At 50.1% G+C, this 24,110-nt stretch overlaps 2 long non-coding RNA genes across 3 annotated transcripts in view; one reads left to right on the top strand and one right to left on the bottom strand.

Moving 5' to 3' along the window:
• LOC140216137 (uncharacterized) overlaps positions 1-24,110 on the top strand; it is a 96,469-nt gene that overhangs the window by 38,177 nt on the left and 34,182 nt on the right. The gene's annotated exons all lie outside the window — the stretch shown is intronic.
• Positions 19,884-21,671, bottom strand: LOC126541264 (uncharacterized). The gene is made up of 2 exons (XR_007601634.2): positions 21,193-21,671; positions 19,884-20,020 (listed from the first exon to the last, which is right to left on the bottom strand). It is a non-coding gene; the product is annotated as an uncharacterized lncRNA (long non-coding RNA).

Genomic DNA, 24,110 nt, shown 5'->3' with positions numbered 1-24,110 from the left:
TAAAGAAAAAAAAGTTTTCTCAAATGCTGTTTCCCGACCACCAGCCAATTAATCTATTAAATTTCACTGTTTACAGCAGCTAAGGGAAATCTGGCCGATTGTTCGTCCCCTTTGTATTTCTTGATTGACTGCTGATGTATACACTCAGGAAAACTACAGAGCAACACTCTCAAGTCTTCTTTCGAGTCTCCTGGGTGTGTTCCGATTCTGGCCAGCATTGGGGACCGTGTGCTTTGACTGCTTTATACAAGGCATCGAGCTCAACAAATGGAACACATTCGGAAGACATCTCTGCGACTTGACGTCGCTTACGACGCCTCGCGTCGACGACAAAAAAAAAAGAAAGGAAGAAAAAAAAAGAACTATGGAAAGTGATTACATCATTGCTGCATTTTAACGCTCTGCGTTTACGAACACACACAACGTAACACACATTAAAGCGCGATTACATTTTTCTTGCGCGCAGGCCACCTTGCCACCGAGTTTCCGAGCAGGCTGCTCAGCTGCCACCTTGCATAGACGGACAACCCCAAAGTAGCCTGCGTCGTTCTTGACTTCGATGATGGTTACGCGAAGCTCTCTCTCTCTCCTTTGCTGGCTTCGTCAGACTCGGAACGACACTTAAGGTACCTACTGTCCGCTATACGCTGCCTATCACACCACCATAATTGGAACGCGTCAGCTATTTGCGTTTATTTGGAGGAAAGTTGTTGGTTAATGAAAAATGAGTTGTAAGGCCGAAGTTCGCATTCTTGAATTTCGTGTCCATTCCGCAGAACCGACACGTCAGTGTGACGTCAGAGATTTTAAAGTAGTTTGGTGTTCGTGTGGTCATTTTTTTCCTCCATAGAATGCCTCAGTGCAGTCCATTTTCCCCATAAACTATTGTCTATAGCTCCGAGAATGGCGCTGTCAAAATTTATGGCGTCCCGTATACATATAGAGCTGGTGCGGGAACTTCATCTTGCCGTCGCCAGCCGCCTTCCGTTTCTGTGTTGTTGTTTTTTTTCATTTTCTGGCACATCAAACCGTCGCTCGAACTGCAATTTACAATTAAAGCTTAGCTAAGGATTTCTCGTAAGCGTCCCTTTGACGTCCCAAAGCTGCGGATTATAACTTACTTGGAGGATCAAACTTAACCTTCATGTGGATTAAGTTTGATCGTTCAGGGTTCTTTTAACAACTCTCAGAAGAAAAAAAGCATTTCTGCGTTCCGACCATATCGATAAGCAGCCGCCGCTGGCGGGAACCACACCCGCGATCGAGCTCAACTCTCCACTCTCGTACTCATTCCAAATTCTTTCTCCTCGCCCGTCGCTCGCCGTTTGACGTGTATATATATATGTCATTGCATTCCTTCTTGTCATCCTGTCAAGGATGTACTTCATTTTTTTTTTTCTATTGTGAGACTCGATGTTTCATTAAGAAACAAAATCACCGATTTTGACAACCCCCTTCTCTCTCTCTCTCTCTCTCTCTCTCTCTTATGTAACCACTCTCTTTCGGAGCAGGTGATTTCGGGAGCCTGGAATGCCCGGCATCGCGAGTGCTCAGCGTGAAACAATGAAGGTTCCGTAAAAAGTGCCTCTTAATTGGCAGAGTATGTTGTGAAACGCTTATATGTACACGGTGTGCTCGCGACAATCTAATATAATCGCCTGAATTGTGAAGGACGCGCTGGAAAAGCTTGGTCGTCAGAACGTTATCGTCTGGACAACGGATGACACAGAAGCACCCGCGGTGTCGGAGTTCAAAGAACAGTCAGTCATGAATGAATTGAACGCCATACAGCCGCGCTGACTGTGGGAGCTCGCAGAGCTAGCATGGAGCGCCCGCAGTGTCGGAGTTGAAACAACAGTCACTCATGAATGAAATAAACAGCCGCGCTGACTGCATGTGGGAGCTCGCAGAGCGAGCATGGTCGCTATACATACTTTGCAAACGAGACGTCAGCGCGCAAACAGTCGAGTCACACGCCGTGGTGCTTGCTCATATCGATAGCTGCGCGTAACGACACAACGCCGGCGTTGGAGAAATCACTTCACATCGTCGCGCTTCCTGAATGTCGCCTTTATGTATAAACACCAAGTGTCGCAGGGATGTGCGCGGGAAACTTTTCGTCCTCTCGAGTGTAGCTTAACTATTTCAGCCCAGTATATATATAGTACAGCTTTCGCGCGAGCAAAGATAGTGTTTGGTGAGGCCATATAGCGCAAACGAAACAAAGGTTGGTAGCGTGAGAGGACGCCGCGGATGCCGGATGGGCCTTCTCAAAGCCTCTAATAGAGAGTTTTAGGCAAGGGGGGCGCAAGCATTGGGGCCCCAAGCGCTAGCGGGCCCCAACACTTGCGTCCCCCTTGCCTAAAACTCTCTAATGACCGTTATCTAAACATGTGCGTACTTCTTTAACATGATCTCTGTGAAGACGCCTGCTGCCAGCATCAGATATTATTGTCACCCTTGTTAAATTTCAATCGAGTTGACTAACACCATCGACTACGTAACATTTGAAACCGTTTGCTTTTCGTGCAAAATTCGATTCCACAACGTTCATTTCTCGATCACTTGTAGAGATTCCGGCTGAAAATTCATTTCGATGTCAACATGCATGTTATCCGGTTTTGAATGTCAAGTTGAATGCGGAATACAAGTCTCTGCTCCTAAGTGAAGACGTAATAAATATGCATCAAATGGAGAGGAGAGGCGCAGAATTTTGTTGTTGTATTGTTTAGCACGAATGTGTTTGATGTTCTGCTCCTCCGAAAAATCTGTCACGCAATCATCGTCACGCAAATCCGCGAGATGGCGATACCTTGCCGTTTTGTGCCTACCTAATAGACAGGTTTGCTTTATTGTAGCGGAGCTCTGACGAAACGGTTTCGCCACATAATGCACTCACTGTCTCGCGTCAGATATGCCTGCGACACCTGCTGGAGCCTCCGGGGTGCTGTTTACGCTGCGCAGCAGCACGTGCCAATCGTGCTCGCGCTATCGCTGTCATTGCTTTGTGCGAAACGGTAATTAATAAAAGACTGCACATTTGTGGGACTTGTAGTACTTGTGAATGTGCAACGAAGGTGTCACTGCTTCTTAGAATAAAGTAACGCAGGATAGCTAGCTGGGCGAGTCGGTACATCTGCTACCTACAGCGCGAGCAAATCAAGCGCGGACAAAGACAGCGCTCGTGTTCGTCTGTCTATTTTGTCCGGGTTTGATTTGTTGGCTCTTCGTGTTATGACCAATTCCTCTAAAAAAAAATATACTATTTTTTTTTTTTTTTTACATAGCGGCGCAGGCTACCGTATAGTTTTTGAAAGCCAAGCAACTTAATCTAGCGGTTTATGAGACAGTAAAATGTGCAGTCACCGCAATTGCTATATAGCTGGCTTATTCAACAGATGCTCGAAGCGGCCGCGGTGGATCATAGGCACGTGGCTTTGGACCACCCGGGATTCGTAAAGGTGTCCCCCAAAGCGCGATACAAGCACGTTTCTGCCTCCCCTCCCCTCATCGGAATGCGACCGCCACAGTAGAGAATCGAGCCCGCCGCCTCGTGCTCACTCATCAGAACTTCACCGCCATTCGGCCACCGCAACGGGTGTTCGGCGCTTTGTAGCATACTCGCACCAATCAACCATACGGATTACTCTTTCGAGTCTCGCAACGCGGTCTGGTTCGGTCCGTCGTCCGCGGCTCGCCCGTCCAACACGTACGACATCTGAAGTGCCCGTCCACTGCGACTCCACGGCGTCGGGTCCTCGCTGCATTCCGCGCGCGTCCATACTCTACTCGGCCGCCACGGCGTGCACCGACCGACAAACGAGCCGGCCCGCCGCCCGCGGGCTGCCAGAGTGCATGCGTGGCGTGCCCGCACCGAGCGGGTGCAGCGACCGGCCCTGCAAAGGCCTTGGCCGCGGCGTCACTCCCGATTCTGGGCCGGCCGCGCCGATGCCCCGCTTCGGAGGCGCTCGGCCGCGGCGGCGTAAATATAGCGCGCCAGTCCACGTTCGGCTGCCGCTCTCCCAGAGCCCAGTCGGCGCTCCTCAAGCAGCGAGCAGAGGCACGCACGCCGCACCGTTTCAGGTAACCGCGCGGCGGTGCCGTCTCGCGCAGGCCTATTCTCGCGGCGCGAAGGTTCTTTTGGGCGATCGAAGTTAGCGACCGCCTACGAGGGCAGCGTCTGCATGGCCTTGTGGCATTCTTTCGACCAACGGCTCAGCCTGGAGTGTCGTCTGCATGGCTCTCTCTAGACACGCTATGGCGGACCGCGGTCAATGTTGGCAGTCTACAGTCTACAGAGTGATCGCATCTGCGCTTGTTTTGGGAAGCGCCACAGCTTGCTGAACCTACACAGGCAGACCGACTGGCCGGCTGTCTTCGGATACGACCTTTACAGGCGCGGCGGCAAGCTGAAGAAACGGTCGAGTTTCGGAGGAGCGCTGCCGAAGCCGAAGCTGCAGCTCCGAAGGACGGTAACTCGAATCGGCCGCGTCGCGAGAGGCTCGGGGCTTCGGTGAGCCCATATGCCGGCGCGGTGTGCGCGCGCCATCATCCTCGGCAGCTTGGCTGCGCCGAACGAGGCGGTCGCCCAGCCCCGCTGCATGACACGTTGGGGCGACACGAGCTCAGGAAGCGAGCGGCCCGGGAAGAGGCGGTTCGTCCGGTCGCGCCTGCCGCCGCAGTGTCGCGAGCCGCGGCGGCCGCCACCGTCGAGATAGCGAGGCAAGTTTCCGCCACGCGTAACGGATGCGTTCTCGACCCCTGCGGCACATCTGTACGTGGCTGCTTGACTGGCTGGCTGGCTGGCACCGAAGCACACCCTTGTTCAATCCGTTGCTCGGTCGAGTTGGATGGTTCCGTCGGCGTGTACGCGTCTTGCTCGAGGCGCGCCTTCACCGGACGCGCGTGCTATATAGAAAACAACTCACATACAGGTATATGGCAGTTTACTAATGGCAGTCTCGGCAAAGAGCTTTCAGGAGCTCGTCCGCTAGCACGAGCGACTTAGCCAACGCCTTTAACACGCGCAGTGCCGAGCTCGCATATGTACAACTCCGTGCATCGTTAGCTATATAAATCACAGAATCGCACGCTCAACACCATCCACGTCGTTGACAAATATTATCAGTGATTGATGTCGTTGTTCGCGCTTTTTCTGAAGGCTCATTGTGAGTGTATAAATACAGCTGATTGCAGGTTGCGTATATAGAGGCATGCACGCATGGACGTCGTGTTGTTGAGCCGTATTTTTTGCACTCAAGCTCGCATGCGGCGCAATTCGCGCAAGAAATTTCTCACGGCGCTATACGCCATCTTGTTGCTTCGCGCTCTGCTTCGTTCTCGAGACCTTTTTTTTTTTCAGTCTTGTAGTATAGACGAGTCCAGATGCGTTCTTTTTAGCTCATCTCTTCAGGGATGAGGGTACATCGATGCAGAAATCGTATCGCAATTCTCGCTTTCTTTTAATCAAAACGTGTTGTCTGTGCACATTGCAAATTCGGTTAAAGGCAAAGTCAGATTTTTGTTCATTTGTTAAAGGACACAATGGCAGAAGTGTGAGCGCCTCCACTGAAAGGTTAACAAGCACGCTGCCCACATGCTTCGTGTATGTATTCTAATATTTCACCGTTTGACGGGGAGGTTTGGACAGACGGTCACTTGACAAATGATGCCTTGAGGTGCTCGAGCTGCTCAGATCGTGTTTCCTCGTGGGAATTAAAGGACCTAAAATTATTCCTTTGTCGTATGCTGTGCGGCAAAATGTACACCTATATAGGTGAGAACAGCTAGACCTCACAAATATAGCCGTCAAGCCAGCAAAAAAGTAAGAAGAAGACGACGTCCATAAGATGAAGACGCCCAAAAAAGCGTGCGTATATGGGAACCTCGTTATGTGTCTGTGAGTGTCAGAGTCAAGACCTCCGCGGCTGAAGCTAAGTAACGCGACAACGCCGTGCCGCATGTCGAGAACGAATTCAAACACGACCGAGATTCACAGGAGATGGACGGATAAATACTCGAAATGATAAGGCAACCCGCGGCTCGACAGAGTTTTAATGACTATATCTGACGGGTCGACATTGTTGCGGCAGCCTGCGTCGAGGCGAGCCGCCGACCAGATATATATATATATATATATCGGTACTCTGAACATGAGCGCTTCCAATGAACCGCGCGGGCTGGCTCTCGACGCTCGCTGAGCCGACCGGCTATAGCGTTTACATAAGCACGGCAGGAAACCTTCAGCCCGACAAGCGGACTCGAGCCGCTTTTGTCGGGTTTCACGGATAACCGCCCTGATTGTCACGAGCACGTACGTATATATACAGTGATAGAAGACACTCGCCCCGCGCGTAGTCGTGCAAGCCTCAAACGTCTGAAAACCTCCGATATAAGACAAGCGACGGCTTAGTTCAGCAGTATACATATAGGCTGCGTAATCAAACGAGTACCCACGGCTTCACGGTGAAATGTTGGCAAGAAAACTGACAGCCGCTCCATTCGAAGGCCACAATGTTGCGCGGACGCGTTGGCGCCTCGCACTGAGGCACTGTTCCTTCGGCAAGCAGTTTCAAAGGGTACATAATCTTCGTCGATCGGCTATCTCCCTTTATTTCTACTTCTTTTTTCCCAATCGGAAAGGAAACACACCGCTCCGTGAACATCCTTCGAAGAAGCGAAACTTGCGACGTGAAGTGGTGGCCATGCACGCCAATCGATCCAAAAAGCGCGCCGGAAATATATATGTTGCAACTTTTCAGAGAGTAAGCATGTATAATCACCGAGGCGTAACAGGAAAGACAGGGACAAACACTGCAATCCGGCTAATGTATACATAATAATGTCATCAGTACATTGCGTTCCCGTCTGTTTTGCGCTGCACTTATATCCACGGATTAGTTACAAGATGCGCGGTGTGCTCAGCAAGGATATGTTGGATACATTGACTCTATACTCGCCACCGATTCAAGCAGATCCCTATTCCAACCATGCGTTCGCCGTTCCTTGTGACATTCTTCATAAAAATTTGCACCCTGCGCGCCTCTGCCCGAGCAATCGCTAAAGGACCCGCCGCTGCATAGCCCAGGGCACCACCGCGGCCTATAGCCCAGTGCATGGTTATGATATGTTGCGCATGCCGAGCTCGAGGGTTCGATCCCGGCCGCCAAGGCCGCATTTAGATGGGGACGAAATGAAAAAAACAAAAGAGAGAGGGAAAGGAAAACGCTCGCTTACCTAAATATCGATGCACGTTACAGAACACGAGCAAGGTGGTCAAAGTTAATCCGCGCACTCCCCCAGTATACGGCGTGCCTCAAGATCAGGTTGTTGTTCTTGCGCGTAAAACCCAAAATTTAAATTTTTAAAATTTAGTCGCCAAGCAAAAAGAATCGGTGCATTTATTCTCCGCGGCTAACTGTTATGAGACGAGTATATAGCTGCAAGCAAGAGAAAAATTGTTCTTCACGTGGAGTGCTATATACTCACCGTTGGAAAGAGAGGCCAACATGGAACTGGCAGCTTTGAATTGCACTGTGATTCGCTTAACGGCGTAACAGTTAACTGCAACTTCCTTATATACCTAAACCGGTTACGAAGTCTGTACATGGAAAGTTGGGCAGACCTTTGTATATCAGGAAATCGTGGTTTTTGCTTTACTCAGTTACTACTACGGCGACAGTGCATGGCGGAATGCGAGAAACCTCGTTTCGTTATATCCACCAATGGGGTTCAAGAACTGGGGAGAGTCCGCGATCGAATACACGTATACCAATCGCAAAGTTCGTTTCACGGCCCTCAACTGATCATAAAGCGCAGGCCGCATGCAAAGTGGTGAGCGTCCGCTTTTTAAGTCAGTCAGTATATATTCGCACGATACAGCACAGGCGGACGAAGCTAATCTTACAAATACTACCGAAAACTTAAAATACTGAATTGTCTTCGTCATCGAGACAGTAAGAAAAATCATAATTGAGCCATTCGGCCACGGCCCTTTATTATGGTTTTGTCGAAAGTCTTGACGCACGAGATCCTCGCACCTAGACATGGACAAATATATAGGGCGTTTAACCTGGCACTTACTTGCAATGATCGGTAAACACTTGACACACTGACAGCATGTACTCCGGAAACCGAGAGCTATAGTTACAAAGCCAACGCTGCACAGTCATCTCCCATTTCACCGATTCAAACACAACAGCGGAACCATGCATCGAACTATCTATAGAGTTGCATGCTGTTGGCACGGCCGGGAAGCGTCACAAGAGGAACTCTCTCAGATAAGCAGGTTCCTCATGTCGGTTGCCTGCCCGGCGCGCAATTTTCGCCACATATGAAGCAACGTTCTCAGAACGTTGATATGAAGTGCGCCTGAAGAACGCTTGCGACGCGTACAGTTGGCAACAAAAGTTTACTACAACATACGCGTGAATTTCCTGTGTTTTAATTAGACACGGCTCTTGTCGTTTAATGAGTCACTATCCGGTGTCCCGTGAAGTTTGCTGGCTGAATGTGCACTTCTGTTAGCATCCACATTCGATATGAATGGCTATGCCGGAAATGCGGCATCGACACGTGCGTGGAACCAGTGGACGCCTTCGCGCGTGGATTTCCGTATCGGAAACGCAGTCAGCCGCGCCCTAACGTTCCGCTTCGGAAAGTGGAGGATCGAGGACTCGGACACAGCAGTTGTCTGCATTTAAGTATAGCTCGCACGTCGCTTTCGACACCGCGCGCGATAAGCGTCCCGCGCGGCAATGCAGTCCAATGCGCGGCAGATAGGTGTGCACCTGCCATCTTTGCGTGCGCGCGAGCCATCACCGAGGAGCTCCCTCTAGTACGCCGCAGCGCGTACGCGTGGCCCGATCGAGAAAAGGCAGAGGCGTTGGAAGAAACTTTCACGCTACAGATGCAGTTTTGACTAACGCTGGTATAGTTGTAGAGCGCCGGTGTAAGGGGCGCTCCCCCGCAAGAATATTTCGAGTTATTTCATTACTACAGTGGATATATATAGGTGAAACTGAAACGCCGCGTTAACAGCTGCCCGGAGGCGAGCTTCACCGCACACAAAGACGCTCTCTCTCCCTTTGCCTCGGCTATAGCGCCCACACGAGACATTCCTGCCTGGGAAATTGCTTTGTGCTTGAATTTCCGTGTAACGGAATTATGTTTTTTCGTATAATCGAATTACAATCTGTAAGAGTTGGGGTCGGGCCAGTGGCGTAGTATATGGGGCGGGGGGGAGGTTGTGGGCCTTGGGTACCAGGTCAGGGGGAGGGGGTTCAAATATGTCTGGAGACCCCCCCTCTTTCCGCCGGCTTGACTGGGCGTAAATGGTAAAGAATACTCCGATATAACCAGCAGCCCGAGCTCATGTACCCGATGTACCATAAGTGCAGTGCAGCAGAATTGTCGGCTGCAGCTTTATCAACATCCTACGTAATAATTGCACGAATGTGCGGGCTAAAAAAGAAATGTAATTCGCTAAGTGGTCGCTAAACTACTCGCCTTAACGCTTCATGTGCGGTGGGCTCGTGCGGTGCGCTCATATCCCACCATGGTTTGTGTGTCGTCAGTATGCGTACAGTGTTCCATTTATCAGTGTTTTATCGTTTGTTTTACTTTTGTATCAGTTTCGCGGTGTTGAATAAAAGCACTGTCATGGTAACTCATAGCTAACCGTCTCTTTCTCATTTTGTTGTTATTGTCACGGTGGCGTCCCACAAGGCGGGGTATTGAACCCTGTTCTCTTTAAACCTAACTATGGTTGGCCTTGCTCAAATATTGCCGAAGACAATTCACCTATCAATGTACACTGGTGATATCTGTCTTTCGTCTTCTGCGGTGACTCGTCTTCAAGTGTGCGCAAGAATTCATCGGGCAGCCACTCGAACTTGTTCGTATCTCCGCGAACCAGGCCTTAGTGTGTCCATCGAAAAATGCGTGTTAATCGCGTTTACGCGCAAACCCATGGCACCGTACCCAGCTTCTCTCAATGACTAGGGTGTCAAATACCAGAAGTCTCACCGCTTCTTGGGTGTGATTATTGACAGGGACCTTTCATGGAGCTCCCACTGCATCTACCTGAAGCGAAGAGTAATTTCGATTGTACATATAGTGAGGTTCCTGTGCGGAAAAACCTGGGGCACGCCGGTACGGTCCATGCTGCAGTTGTATACAGAGCACTGTTTCTGGGCTTTTTACGGTACAGCTTGCCGGTTTGTTCGAACACATGTAAACCAAACATTCGCACCCTCGAAAGTTTGCAAGGCCAGGCTCTACGATGCGCCTCGACTCACGCAGCAATCATGATTGCTAGAGACTACTTGGTTCCAACATATACAACGATTGACAACCTTATAAAGCACACATTCGACATCTGTGTCGCGTTCCTAGTCACTATATTGCTGCTCCAGCACAAAGACCTCAACCCACGTTTTCCAAACTTGTTGCGACACATCAAGGCTACCTTCTGTCGGGCTTTACACCAGCAACAAGATCACTGTTACCCCTGTGGTGCCTACGACAGCCACAAGTACGCCTCACGATCACGGGAATTACGAAGAAGACCCGTCATTAAACAGCGGCTCTATACGTCAGTTCACACAGTCATTCATGAACGAAGTATATGAACAAATAATGCAAATTTACGCCAATGGATCTGTCTCAGCCACCAGCTCCACAGGCGCAGTTATCATCCCGACTTTACATGTTACAATTACTTTCAAAATGTCCCACTTAACTGCCTCATAGGCAACAGAACTTGCCGCCCTACGTGCCGCTGTTAATTGCATCGCACAAGCCAAAAACCCCGAAAGTGGGTTGTTTTTTGTGACTTCAAGACAGTCCTTCAGTCTGCATTCAGCCTCACGACGCAGGACTCATGAACAACTGTTTGAGATTAGAGAGGTTCTCCATCAAGCCCTCATAAACGGACATGACATCATCTTCCAATGGCTTCCGGGGCACTGTGGCATCGTCGGAAATGACCTTGCTGATGATACCACCCGGTCAATCCATTAAAAAAAAAAACGACATTTCTTATCAATTGGAAAGACGTTGCGAAGGGTCTTCGTTTACTTGCTCAAACTAAGACTGAAACTTTGCGTGACACCCCGAATTTCTCCAACTGCCATCTCCACCGGCTCGATACTATCATTGAAGCTGCAGATTCCACCGAAGTTCTCCGCCGTGATGCAGCATTACTGTGCCGCCTCTGGTTAAGGATGGCTTTTACGAAAGCCTACTCATTCCTTATTAATATGTCCGACACAGCGATTTGTGACTCGTACAAATGTGAAGAGACGATCTAGCACGTGTTGTGTTTTTGTAATCTCTATGAGATCGAACGCGACGTTCTTCGGAGGGTGTTAAACCGATTAGATAGCAGGCCATTTTCAGAGACTTAAGATTCTCGGACCATGGCCCCGCGCGTCGCAGGCTTGCAAGGCGACGCGGGCACTGCTACGTTTCATGAAAGCGACTGCCCTCAGTGACCGATTATAGGCGTGAAGTGATGGACAACCGCACGTATTCACACTGATAGTACCTTATTCCCTCTCTATCCTTTCTTTCCTTCCCTTGTTAGCCCCCTTCCCCTGTGTAGGATAGCAAACCGAACGTGCGCCTGGTTTACGTTCCCACCGTTCCTTCCTTCCTGTTCCTCCTCCTCCTCCTCCTGTTGTTGTTGATGTTGCTGTGTGACTTCATGACACAAATACAGTGTCCTGTTTCAGCTGCACGGAATTTCACGAAAAGGTGAATTTTGTGAGGACATTTCCCGGTATCGGTATCGTGCGAAATATGGCAGATAATTAATAAGGACATCTTAAATAACTGCTTAATTAGCAATTATGGAGAAAAAAAAACACTGCAATTCGGGAATTGAAGGCTCAAAGTGATATTATTAACTCAACAAAAACTTCACTAAACAAAATCGTCTTGGGTGCCAGAGCCTGCAGTACTTTGGCACTGCGGGCGGCCCAGTATGGCAGTACCGAAAGAAATATGAAATAGTGCACCAGTGACGTTGATCCCTGCATCCTCTCTATAGCGAGTGCAGACCAACAGTAGCGCAAGCTTTCGCTGGCACGGGCTTCATGGTGGCTTTCTCGTTTTTTGCATGATGTCGCCAGAAATCGACGCGGAGCGTGCTCTATTCCGTTTGCAATCTAGTGGCGCTACCACAGCTCGGATGATCACGGTAGCCAATAGCAGCAAATAAAGAAAGGCTTTATAGATAAGAATGAAGAGAACTCGTGATTATCATAGCATTGGAGCCCGCGCAGCAAGGGAGCAGGTGGCATTTTCTGATGGGGTGGGGAGATCAGCATCACTGACACACTATTTAACTTTCGTTTGGGTTCAGTACCTCCGGCGATTTTTGTGAGGCTGTTGTCGGGCGACATATGGCTGTCAGGCTTCAGTTTTGCTAATGCAATATTGCCTCTAAAATAGCTAATTAAAACTTTATCTTTGTTGGCTGCCAAGCCTTACATTCTGACAGCAGATATGCAAATGCGCTTATCACAAGTTATCAGTGCAGCACCCTGTGTTATTCGGTGCAGAAAATAAAACAGCCTGTATACCTGCTACATTAGCGATATCTGTGAACGAAAGTGAGGGCGGGGGAGGGGGGGGTGGCGGTCCAAGGCGGCTGTGCAGGTGCTGAAACATCACCCCCCACCACTCCCCGGAAATTTTCGATTTCCTCGCCTTCCTGGCTACACCCGGGGAGGGGGGGGGGGGGGGGGTAGGGTGACAGAAGACCTATGGGCCCAGGGTGCCAGACTACCTAGCTACGCCACTGGGTCGGGCATGTCAAAAGGGGTAGCTGGCTCATGCCGTCGCCCGACTCATCCACGCTAAGGACGTTGTTGAAGGGAGGAAAGTGTTTTCATCGAGAACGAGGAGTACTGGGTTTATTTAAGATATCTGCAAAAGTGGAGAACGTTACATTTCATCAGTCTAGCATGAGTGAGTTGAAGCATAAACAAGTGCCGAAAAAGTTCGCTTAAGCCCCCTCTGTCCTCCCTAGATCCCTAGGCCAGGGAAGACTGCCGCCCCGCTTCGTCAAATCAGAGCGTCCAAAGTCGTCGAAGGACCCGCGTTGAGGGCGGGGGTTCACACAATCACTCCCACACCTTTTGTCACTGAACACACAGAAAGGAGGGGAACTTCGTAGACGGGGATTGCCACGCTTGACTCAAGCTGGCGCGTCTTGTTTTCTGGGATGACCCCGCAGTTAGCTGGAGCGTCTGTCAAACGACGGTGGCGATTGCCGGAGTCCGCGAGGAAACGCCTTAGAACGCCATTTTTTAGGGGTTTCATGCTCCCATTGGTCCGTGAAGGCGACAGTGAAGCAACAAGCAATACTCGGTCCGCCAAACGTGTCTCGCCTTGCTGGCGCGGGTAGTCTGTCCGAGGGAGACGCATTGGTAGCTTCACGAAGCGATTCGTCGCAGTGGGCCAGGAGAGCCTAGAAGGTCTTTACCCTCGCTGGCCGATCGTAACAAATATGATGCTACAATGCCTGCAAATTGTGTCTAAGTCTTACTTTACGAATTTTCTGACGCCTTTCACTTCGAGAAATTCAATTCAATAATGCGCTTGCGTTAGGCAAAGGGCCTACATGAACGAGGTTGTATGCTGCACTTTCATTTCGGATTTTTTTTTCGTGCGCCTTTGACGAACGTGTGCACAAGTGTGCACACAATGTATCTGTCCTTTATGCGTGGGCGCTCTGCCCGTTGTATCTATCGCACAGGCATTATGGCAAACACTGTCCAAAATACAGTACCGCCACCTAGCGGCCGCGGGCTCTCAGACACACCTTGAACGGCAGCTGGAAAAGGCATATCTTTCAGTTTCCGCCTATAAGAATTATATTTTTCTCGTACATTCGTATTATGATACTAAGCTATCTTGTATGCAGCTATTGTTGAAGTCGTATCTTACGCATTTTCCGACGCAATTTACTTTTAAACATTCATTTACTTCAATAAGGCTTGTGCTTGGAGGAGGGCCTAGAAGAATGAGGATGCATGCTGCACATCCGCACACGTGCCCGCACACGTGTCGTGTGTGGTGGTGGTACTTGTCCAACATCGGTTGTGCTCGTGTCGTATCGGCAACGGCTTCGCTGTGCATCCACTTTGACAGGGCGGAACGGAGACGAAATTTTCTCTCTCTAGTCTTCCGCTGTCTTCCGTTGCACGGACCCGACGGAAATCACATCACCGCTTAACCTGGATGCATGCCGCGGCCGGTCTGTGTATTGTAGAAACGCTGGAAAAGGGGTTTCTTCGAGCTTTCGTGTAACAGAATTATGTTTTCTCGTATAGACAAATTGCACCGAAAGATATGATGTCTGTAGGTTGTGTGTATGTCGTAGTTTACTTGCGTCACATGGATGGCCTGGGTATGGGTGGTTCGAAAATCTTTTTCTCGAAACAACGTCTGACGCCGGATTTTCCGCGACACAGGCTCCTTAACGCCTATCGTGTTAAAAAACGCGAAACCAAACCTGACCGAGCTGCTAGCCAAGCGAATGTCTTCGCGCGACGTCACGAGAGGCATACCATCGGGGTTGGCGCGCAAGGCATGCCGGTCTCGCCCGCGGGGCGAGAGAAAGCGGAGGAGGCCCGACGCTCAGCCGATTCACGACCGCACCCGACGTTCGGGTGACAATGTCAGCTTGACTAGCTTTAGGCATCTGTCAAACAGTGACAGCTGCGATTCCGAGACGAATTCAATAGCCAAGAATCGCGGTTCGCATTCGACCCGCGGCCACCACGAGAGCCAGCGTCCGTGCTCAACGCATACATCGCGCTGCAACATGAAGACCGAGGGTAGACCTATACCACGGATTTTACACTTGCTCCTTGCGGCTTCAGCTGTTTTGCCCCATGTCAGGGAAGCGCTTCGCATACTCACTACATATATATATATATATATATATATATATATATATATATATATATATATATATAAGATGTGCTGCTGAAGTTTCTGCATTTGTATTTCGCAACAATACCACTGACAGTCCAAAGCACCGACCGGTGCGTCTGACATCGGCGTTTGCGCGAGAAAACTGCGCGTTCTCTAAATGAACGATCATACGTGCGAAGTCCCCATCTGTGTCTACATTACGGAACGCATCAATTGTGCGCATGAAGGGAATACGAAGAATGATAAGTAGGCAGCACAACAACGCTGTCGCATACGTATACGGTTAAAGTACCTCATAAAGGGACTTTAACTATTCTCCCACTCGCTGTTTTCGAAGAAGTGTGGTAGCTCATATCAAGGCGATTCATAGTGATGAAACGGTGCTTACATACGCAAAATCTGCGTACTTTGCCATGTTCTGACACACACACACACACACACACACACACACATATATATATATATATATATATATATATATATATACTGCCACTGTTGCTACTTGTGTGTCGCGTGTACGTTGGATATCTTTCAAATCTCTGCACTGGGCGTTTCCCAAATGTTTCTGTATGTCATGGTTTATGTGCTTTCATTGACATGTTTCGTCGAATTTGACGCGGTCTTGTGTGTATATTTCGAAATTTGACCAGTAGCTTCTGCATATAAAAATCTCCACGCAAACTGACGCGGTACCTATTTCCATACTGCTGTAAAAAATTAAATAGGCTGAAAAAAATACCATCGTTCCACGCAAGAATTTCGCTCGCACGAAAGTAAAAATTCTGCTCCGGTCGTACGGAGTATAATAAACTTTCAACCGGGGGGTCACTCATTATACTCCCCACCTTGGAGTTATTTCCGTTTACAGTGTATCGACACCGTTGGCAGCTGCATGAACGAGGCGGTTGTTTACGCTGCTGTATCGAAGGGTCCTGTACGCTTGCCGCCCATTTGGGATACGACGTAAGCAGTGCACCTCGGAAGCTAAATAATCAATAAGCATACATAACAATACGTAAAAATGCACCCATATATATATATATATATATATATAGCCGACAAGCATGCATGTAGAGTTTGTCACTATGCCGGCAAGTGCGAGTGGCAGCCTTCGCGCACAGCTATGGAGAACAGCAACGTACACCGATGTTGATTGCCCACCGTGTCGTCGCTTGTATAGATTTCCGGTGTACACTGCATGAAATGAAGAATGGTTTATTTCGAATCCGTATATGGTCAAAACTAAACTACACAATCAGCTTTCTTCATCCTATAATTGCTTAATAAGCTTCATGCCAGTACATGGCTCAGGTCCGCCAGCAGTAGGCGCACGAACACGGAGACTGCAGTGATATAGGCTTAACCTCGGCTGAACGCGATCGGCATTGGCTCAAACTGCGTGCGGACGGCGATGGCTCAAGGTCGTGCAGCCGACGACGCAACACCACTTGCCTCGCGTCTCTTGCCCGTCCGGACAGAACATAACTTTTCGCGACAGCAACTTCTCGCGCCAAACCCTCACGATCACTAAGAGCTAACTTCCCGGCCCTGTCATCCGTCATTCATTCCCAGTACGCTCTCATAAAGTATATGACGCTCTGCGTATGCCTCATTTTACGTCATACATAATACAACGTGGCTCGTAGTTGTGGAGCAGGCAAGGCAGGTGGTACGAGGGAATGGACGAAGTTCATTTATCACAAATCTGCGAATTTATCAAGCCTAATGTTTTCAATGACGGAAGCGTGCAGAAAGCACTCGGCAAATTTTATTCAGATCCGCCGACATCAACGCTCAGATGCGTCAAATCGGTTTAAATATTTCACGACTCCTTAACGAATCCTACATGCGTCAGCTTCTCGAGGCTAAACTTCACTTTATATACTTTAGTGACGTGTGGGACAACCCTGCATGTCTGTCAGAAGCGACGGCTGCATCGACCGCAAGGAATTCAACAGAGCTAGCTTATACGGCAACTTAATTTAGCTCGGAAAACAAATATATGAACGTTTTTTTTTTCCTTCTGCGCGGTGAACTTTCAGTGGCGGTTTAGCGCGTTCTGCAGCGGATGGAACAAATATCTGAACGTTTTTTTTTTTTTTTCTTCTGCGCGGTGAACTTTCAGTGGCGGTTTAGCGCGTTCTGCAGCGGATGGTTTACCGAAGTGCCATAATCGGCTACGTTGCAGACTGTGCGTCTGACGCAGAGGCGCTTGCGCGAGTGACTGAGGGCGGCTTGCACGAACACTTAATAACGAAAATAAGACGACGGCTATAGTATACGGGGTAATCATTTTTCAGTTTTGTGGAATTCAAAAAGAAAATCGTCTGTTGCAGATGCCATAATTCTTGCCCTTGAGCTGAATTGCTCAGAGAGGCGGACATTACTTCCACCTAAGATCGAAACACATATTCAGCGAAAAAGCTATAACGTTCACTAATTAACTTCCTAATTAATTATTGTATGGCACATACTGAAATTTACGTATTGTAGCCAGTGAGATTGTAAGGCGTATCCCCTTCGAATATGCGCTCTCCCAGCTGCGGAGCACATGCGCCTGCGGCGTGATGCGTTGCCAAGGCTACGGCACAGCTGCGGTCAAATGAAGGTCAAATTGACGGCGAAACTCGGCTAGACAAAATTAAAAAAAAAAAAAAAAAAGATTTGGCAACCAAGGCACAGTGACCGCGTGGTGTTACTCCGCCAGCCAAATCACAGAAGCAAACAAAATAATCTTCATGCGACCATTTCAAATTGGTGTCGCACTTTATAGCTCCGGAGCGTCTGCTGTTCTTGAAGAGCCTTTTCATCGACGGAAGCGTTGAGGTGTGCAACAGACACGAAAAAAGTTTATGGAGTCTGAACATTTCGCTCTGCAAAAGTCCGCGGTACAGTTCAATTCACTGCTGACCGCGTTTTACTCATGAAACTTCACTGCCAACTGAAGTAAAACTTGACAAAAATGGTTGCAGCAAAGCGTTTTATTTCAGTTCAATAAAGAATTAGGCTTTCACCGTTCTGTTATAGTAGACGAGTGAACGTACAAAATTACGCGCTTACCATATTATTTTTGTGGTTATCGCCTTATTTAGACAACAGGGAAATACGTACGAACTATTTGCAGCCTCGCGGAGCAACAGTGGCTGGCGGTAATGAGGGCGCGGGCAGGGCTTCACTGCAGACTTGAGTTGTAAAGCTATGAACAAAAAAAGAAAAAAAGAAAAGAAGCTTGGCATCACTGTGCCAACCTATTAAAGCTGTCGCCGCTAGCTAAACTGCATAATTGAATATCGAATCCCCGCATTCACAAATGCGCCTTGGCTCGTTACTTCTGCTCGGTTCCGCCGCCGAATGATGGGCAGCCCCGGCCGTCTAGCGCAGCCACTGCGCATTGATAATGCTCCTCCGCGATTCGTACAATGCCAGAGTTGCCTGGCAAACGCTTGTGCACACCAGAGCCTTCCTGTTGACGCCGAAAGTGCCCGGTTACGGAGCTACAGCACAGTAGAGCTGGAATATTGCCGTACAACATGGTTTCCAAGACCGGGCAGCCCGGAGACGTCGCGCGATATTGGTGCAGGTGATCTCGGAGGCCATATAGTTCAGAAGACATCGAATGACGCGCTACCTTGAACTCACTTCGGCTTCTTGAGCCGATTCGGCGCGAAGTACGGCGCAATATGCGGACAGAACACGTCTGTATATATTCGTCGCCAAGCTGTCCGCAAGGCATGCTCGTGACTGGCGGCTCTTCAAACGGTCTGGCTTAAGCGGCACCAGCGAGGCCCCACAATATTTTGCAAAGCTGATGCCTTCAGTAACGCGAACGAATCGTGCCCTTCGCCGTCGTTTGAGCGACCTTGCGCGGGGAAAACGAGGGACAGCGGCCCGGCCGTTTCTACTCAGTCTCCGCGCACGTTTCGGCCTCTCTTCGCATCACCACTGACCAATGTCACATAATTGTCTTGCTCAGTGCTTCGTTACAGCGAACGATGCAACAGCGAAGTTGACGAGAACGGCCTTTTTTCGTGGTAAAAAAGTTCGTGTTCTGTGGAAAACGTCTGGCCAGCCGTCATCGAGCTACGCTGGCAATTGGGACACCGTATTCACGGACTCCCTGTTCTTTATTTCCACTCAGTTCCGAGGGTTCGTTGGGGCATACGCCGAAACTTAGGGCCTCAGCTCAGCGGCGGATCCAAAGTAGCCTCCAGGGGGACTTATCAAAACGTGGAGAGAATGTGCACGCTCAATATAGTCGGCCAGTATATCTCGGTGGACTCGGCAGTGCCTTCGATTCGTTTAAAGGCAGATTGGCCAGCCTGCTCAGGCACACTGGTTTGGCGTTGTTCGTTGAAACGAAAAAGGAGAAAAAAAAAATGAATACTGGCATTTTACGTGCCTTCGAAAACCACGATACTGACACGTGTACGCCGCCTAACAAATGTTATCGCACAGCGCGCGACGCGCCTGCATGTATCCGAAGTTTCTGGAAAGTTATCGATGCTTCTATCCGCTGTCTGTTGTCGCCGAACCTTATGTTATCTGATTTCATCGCCTGACGCGAATGGTATAGAACTTTGTGGAAGGCACGCGGGTCCCAACGATTAGCATAGAGAAAGGAATACAACAAGAGCGGACACTCCCATAGAGCCCAGCGGCCGAATTGACTGCAGCGCACCAAGCCATGGGTGTTAAAACCTGAAGCACACTTCCGGTTTCGGTTTTGTGCGCGCGCGTTTTGAATACTAGCTGGTGCGCGTCACGCCGGCTCCTTTTTTTTTTTTGCTTTTGCAGCAAATTTTTATTTATATATTTATTTATTTATTAAACATTTATTTTCAAATCATTTTATTAAGGAAAATTGATTGCGAACGATCTTCACAAGCCTCCATTGAATATGTGCCACGTGCAATTTCATAAAGACGCAAGACACCTTGTGAAATGAGGAAAAATTTACGTTTATTTTATTCTTTGTAAATGCTCGTCGCGGGCTTTTTGTGCATTCATCCAACGTTGTGGCACCAGGTAGGCAGCAGTAGTTTCCGCAGGAAGATCCACCAGACGACGTGAGCTGAAAAAAATTACAAGCGTTATTTTGGTGTTAACATGCAAGAATAATGCCAGTAGAGGCGAAGCGTGCGAAAGTGGTGAATGGGCGGCATTACAAACAAATGCAGTTCGTATTTTCACACTCTGCGTAGAAAATACCCGACTCATGCAAGCAATACCGTACATACCAAAAACACAATCTAATTCCAAGTATTCCCCTCTTCCAAATACTTATTTCCTACACTTTAATAGCACCAATGCGCGGGCAACGACGCGTTTCGCGAACTTGGCTACAACCGACGCGATAGTACGCTACGAATACACAGAGGTGGCCACAACACAGGCTCTCAACCAGAGCATGCTGAACGCTCGCAGAATTCCTTCTACTCGCACTCAAGACAAAATGCGTGGGTGCCGTCCAGAAGACAGAATTTTAGAGCCACTAGTTCGTGGCGTTTCAGCTCCTTGGCTTATCTCTTGTGCGTTCTGCAGGCGCAAGCAACGTACTCCCGTGTTATCACTCTTGACGATGGCTCGTCGCGTTTTCGACAAGCGTGGGTACCGAAAGAAGGCTTAAATTGTTGCGGGGACATAAAAATTGCCACAATCTTGTCGCAGTAAGATTCAGTACGCGCCAAACTAACTGTCACCACGGCCGAGCTGCTTTTCGCTGCGTCACAACAGGCGCGGCGAGCGGGCCTCAATATAAAAGTATCGAAAATAATTTTCAACAATGTTGGGCGTCAAAGAAAAGCGCCATGAACTAGTCAGTGCATTAAAGCGCGAAATTAACCGCGCACTACGGCCGAGATGATTTTCGCTAACCGAGTCGCAGCGCCAGGCGCGCCCACTGCGCTCGAAAGGTAGCCCAAAAAGTAATGAAATTAGTTTCAATAATGTTGGCAGTCAGAGAAGGCGCCAAAACTTGTCGCAGTAAAATTCAGTACACGCGAAACTGCGTCACAGCACCCTGTGCGACTAGCGTGCCCAAAAACTACCGAAATTTGTTAAAGTAATATTGGGGCTTATAGGAAGCGTCGCAAACATCTCCCAGTACGATTCATTAATTCAAATGAACTGCTCCACGACGGCCACGCTGTCTTTCGTTAACTGCGTCACAAGTCTAGCCTAGGTGCCGGGCAGTAAGCCTAATTGCTTGAAGTGTGTCGCAGACTGCCGAACAAAGTTTCTCACCTTGCCGTAGTCCAATAGTGCAGTGCTGCCATGTCGAAGTTCCGAATGAACGCAATAATTCGCCGGGAGGCCACCAAATCAGGCTAAATCCCAAAATAGAAAAACAGGCAGACGGGTGCCCGAACAGTCCAACGCTCAGATGCGCGGCCGGTCTCTCTCGCTTCGGCGGTGTGTCTGACGAATGACGCAAACATCTGGCTCGTCATTCGCCTGTCGCTCGGCAACGGAAGTAAGCCGCAAAGATTAATTTAATTTATACGCAGATATTTTTAATTTTTCCGAGAAAGAATAAAAAAAAATACAACAATTTCTGTTAATCTCATTTCACATTCTTCTTTTTTTCGATGCTCGCGCCCCCAATTCGTCGGTGTTAATACTATAGCGTGACGTGTTTCCTGTTTCCAATTTTCGCCGAGTGTCCGCTCTTGTTCAATCCCTTTCTCTATGCGATTAGTCTGGAACATTCGACGATTGATGTATGAAAGCCGACGCGCTTGACCCGTTGATCAAATTTTCGACGATCGCCGAGCGTGTTCGCCGCTATCGTTGTGCTATAAGTGTAGCCTGTTTCGTGGGCACAGGTTCGCCCAATAAAAGTTAGTTTTGTCGTTCACAGTACTGCTACTGTGTTATTCAACGTCACGACCACGTGACATCTGGTGGAGGTGCTTGTGCGTTCATGTACCGAACGCCCCCGCAAAGCCGCGATCCAAGCCCGAAGCCCGAGGACAAAACCAACGTCGCCCAAGACCAGCGAGCTAGCCGCCGGCTGCAAGGACTGCCCCCAGAGCACGGACTCCTACCTGAGACGTGCAGGAAGATTGCCACCAAGTCCTCCCCAATGGCAGCCCCAGCATCCCCCGTCGTGCTGCAGCAGCCCAGGGAGCCCCCCACGTTCCGCGGTTCAACATTCGAGGACCCGGAAACCTGGCTCGAGACGTACGAGAGGGTCGCTGCATTTAACAGCTGGAACAGCGACGACAAACTGCGACATGTCTTCTTCGCATTGGAAGACGCTGCCAGGACGTGGTTCGAGAACAGAGAAGCCACGTTAACGACCTGGGACCATTTCCGAAGTGGCTTCCTGCAGACATTCACAAGCGTCGTACGCCGAGAACGAGCCCAAGCACTACTGGAAACCCGAGTGCAGCTGCCCAACGAGACCACCGCGATTTTTACAGAAGAAATGAGCCGCCTATTCCGCCACGCCGACCCGGAAATGTCCGAGGAAAAGAAAGTCCGGCTACTAATGCGTGGTGTTAAGGAGGAACTTTTCGCCGGTATGGTACGAAACCCACCAAAGACTGTCGACGAGTTTCTTCGCGAGGCCACTAGCATCGAGAAGACACTCGAGATGCGAAACCGGCAATTCGACCGCCGCACCAACGCTACAAACTATGCCGGAGTTCAATCACTGGCCTCCGAAGACCTGCGCGAGGCTATCAGGGCAGTCGTACGAGAGGAGCTTCAGAAGATCTTCCCGTCGTCGCAGCCTCAAGTGGCCTCGATCGCTGACATCGTCAAAGATGAGGTTCAGCGGTCGCTTGGAGTTCCGGAGGTGCAACCTCAATTACCGCTACCCCAACCCGAAGCGATGACCTACGCCGCCGTCGTACGCCGTCAAGGCCCTCCTCAGCGACCGCGCCAGGGCCCTGTAAAAGGCGCGTTCACAGTGGCGGGAAAACGCGCAACGCAGAACGTTTTCCGCGCGCCGCTTCTCGCACAAACCGGTTTTTCTCCCGCAGACAGGCTGCTGTGCCGTCCCGCAGAGCGATGGGTCCGGTACCTATTTTTCCCGCGCCGCTGACGAGAACAGCCAATGGGGGCCGACCGTGAACCGTGACGTCGGTCCCAGTTCAGTGACCCCGTCGGCGGAGGCTGGGAGCGTGCTGCGGGACACTCGGCGGTTGCTTTGCCAGCATGAATGTGCGACTTGAGGCGACGGTGCAGAAGCAGCGAACAAGCAAGTATAAGTAGGTTTACCGTAGCCAACAGATCATCGTTCGAACCAGCCATCCTCGTCGCAAAAAGGGCGACGGGAGGAGAGCTAGCAGACGATCAAGACGACGACGCGGGAAAAGAGCGCGCTTTCCAGTCTTCTCTGGTGTCACGTGACTGTCCCCTTCTCTCTCTGCTCGTTAGGGTCCTCCCTCAACGCCTCCTCTCTCTACATTCCAAGACAACCGCAGCGAGAAAACGCGCGCAGTGTGAGCGTCATTCGGAGGAGCTGCGACGCAGCGGCGACGTTGACGCTGTGCCGCTGCGGGAAGTCTCCCGCTAGTGTGAGCGCGCCTTAACGCCGCAATTCCGTCGACCAGCGCCGCCGCCGCCGACAGCGCGCCCACCCGTCGCCCAGCGGAGCTACCCGAGGAAGACCGACGTTTGGCGCGCTCCTGACCACCGCCCGCTCTGCTACCACTGCGGGGAAGCGGGTCACGTCTACCGACGATGTCCATACCGGGAAATGGGACTGCGAGGTTTCGCCGTCAACGCTCCGCGCCCGCAGCAAGGTGAACGCCCTCGCGATATCGCTGACTACCTCGCGGCTACTCAGTGGAGTTCTCGACGACCGTCGCGTTCACCATCACCAGGCCGCTACCTGTCGCCGCAGCGCCGACCATACACTGGCCCAGCTCGGGGCCGGTCAGCGAGCCCATATCCGGAAAACTAAAAGCAGCAACCGATGGAGGTGCGGTTGCTGTCCGTCGAACTGTCGAAGATCCTCCGCCGCCGACGAAGACGCCGAAGAAACTACCTCGACGACATAACGACACGCCGCCGTCCCGACGAAGTCTGGAAGGAAAGAATGCGACGACGAAAGACGACCTGACGACGTCACATACCAGCCACAAGTCAACGCGACGCAGTCGTGATCCGACGCCAAGACCGAACTGTAATGCAAGACAAAGAGCCACCGA

This window comes from Dermacentor andersoni, chromosome 2, assembly GCF_023375885.2.
Source record: "Dermacentor andersoni chromosome 2, qqDerAnde1_hic_scaffold, whole genome shotgun sequence".
Classification (NCBI taxonomy): Eukaryota; Metazoa; Arthropoda; class Arachnida; order Ixodida; family Ixodidae; genus Dermacentor; species Dermacentor andersoni.
Note: the sequence above shows the minus strand (reverse complement) of the source record. Positions and strands in the feature narration are given on the sequence as shown.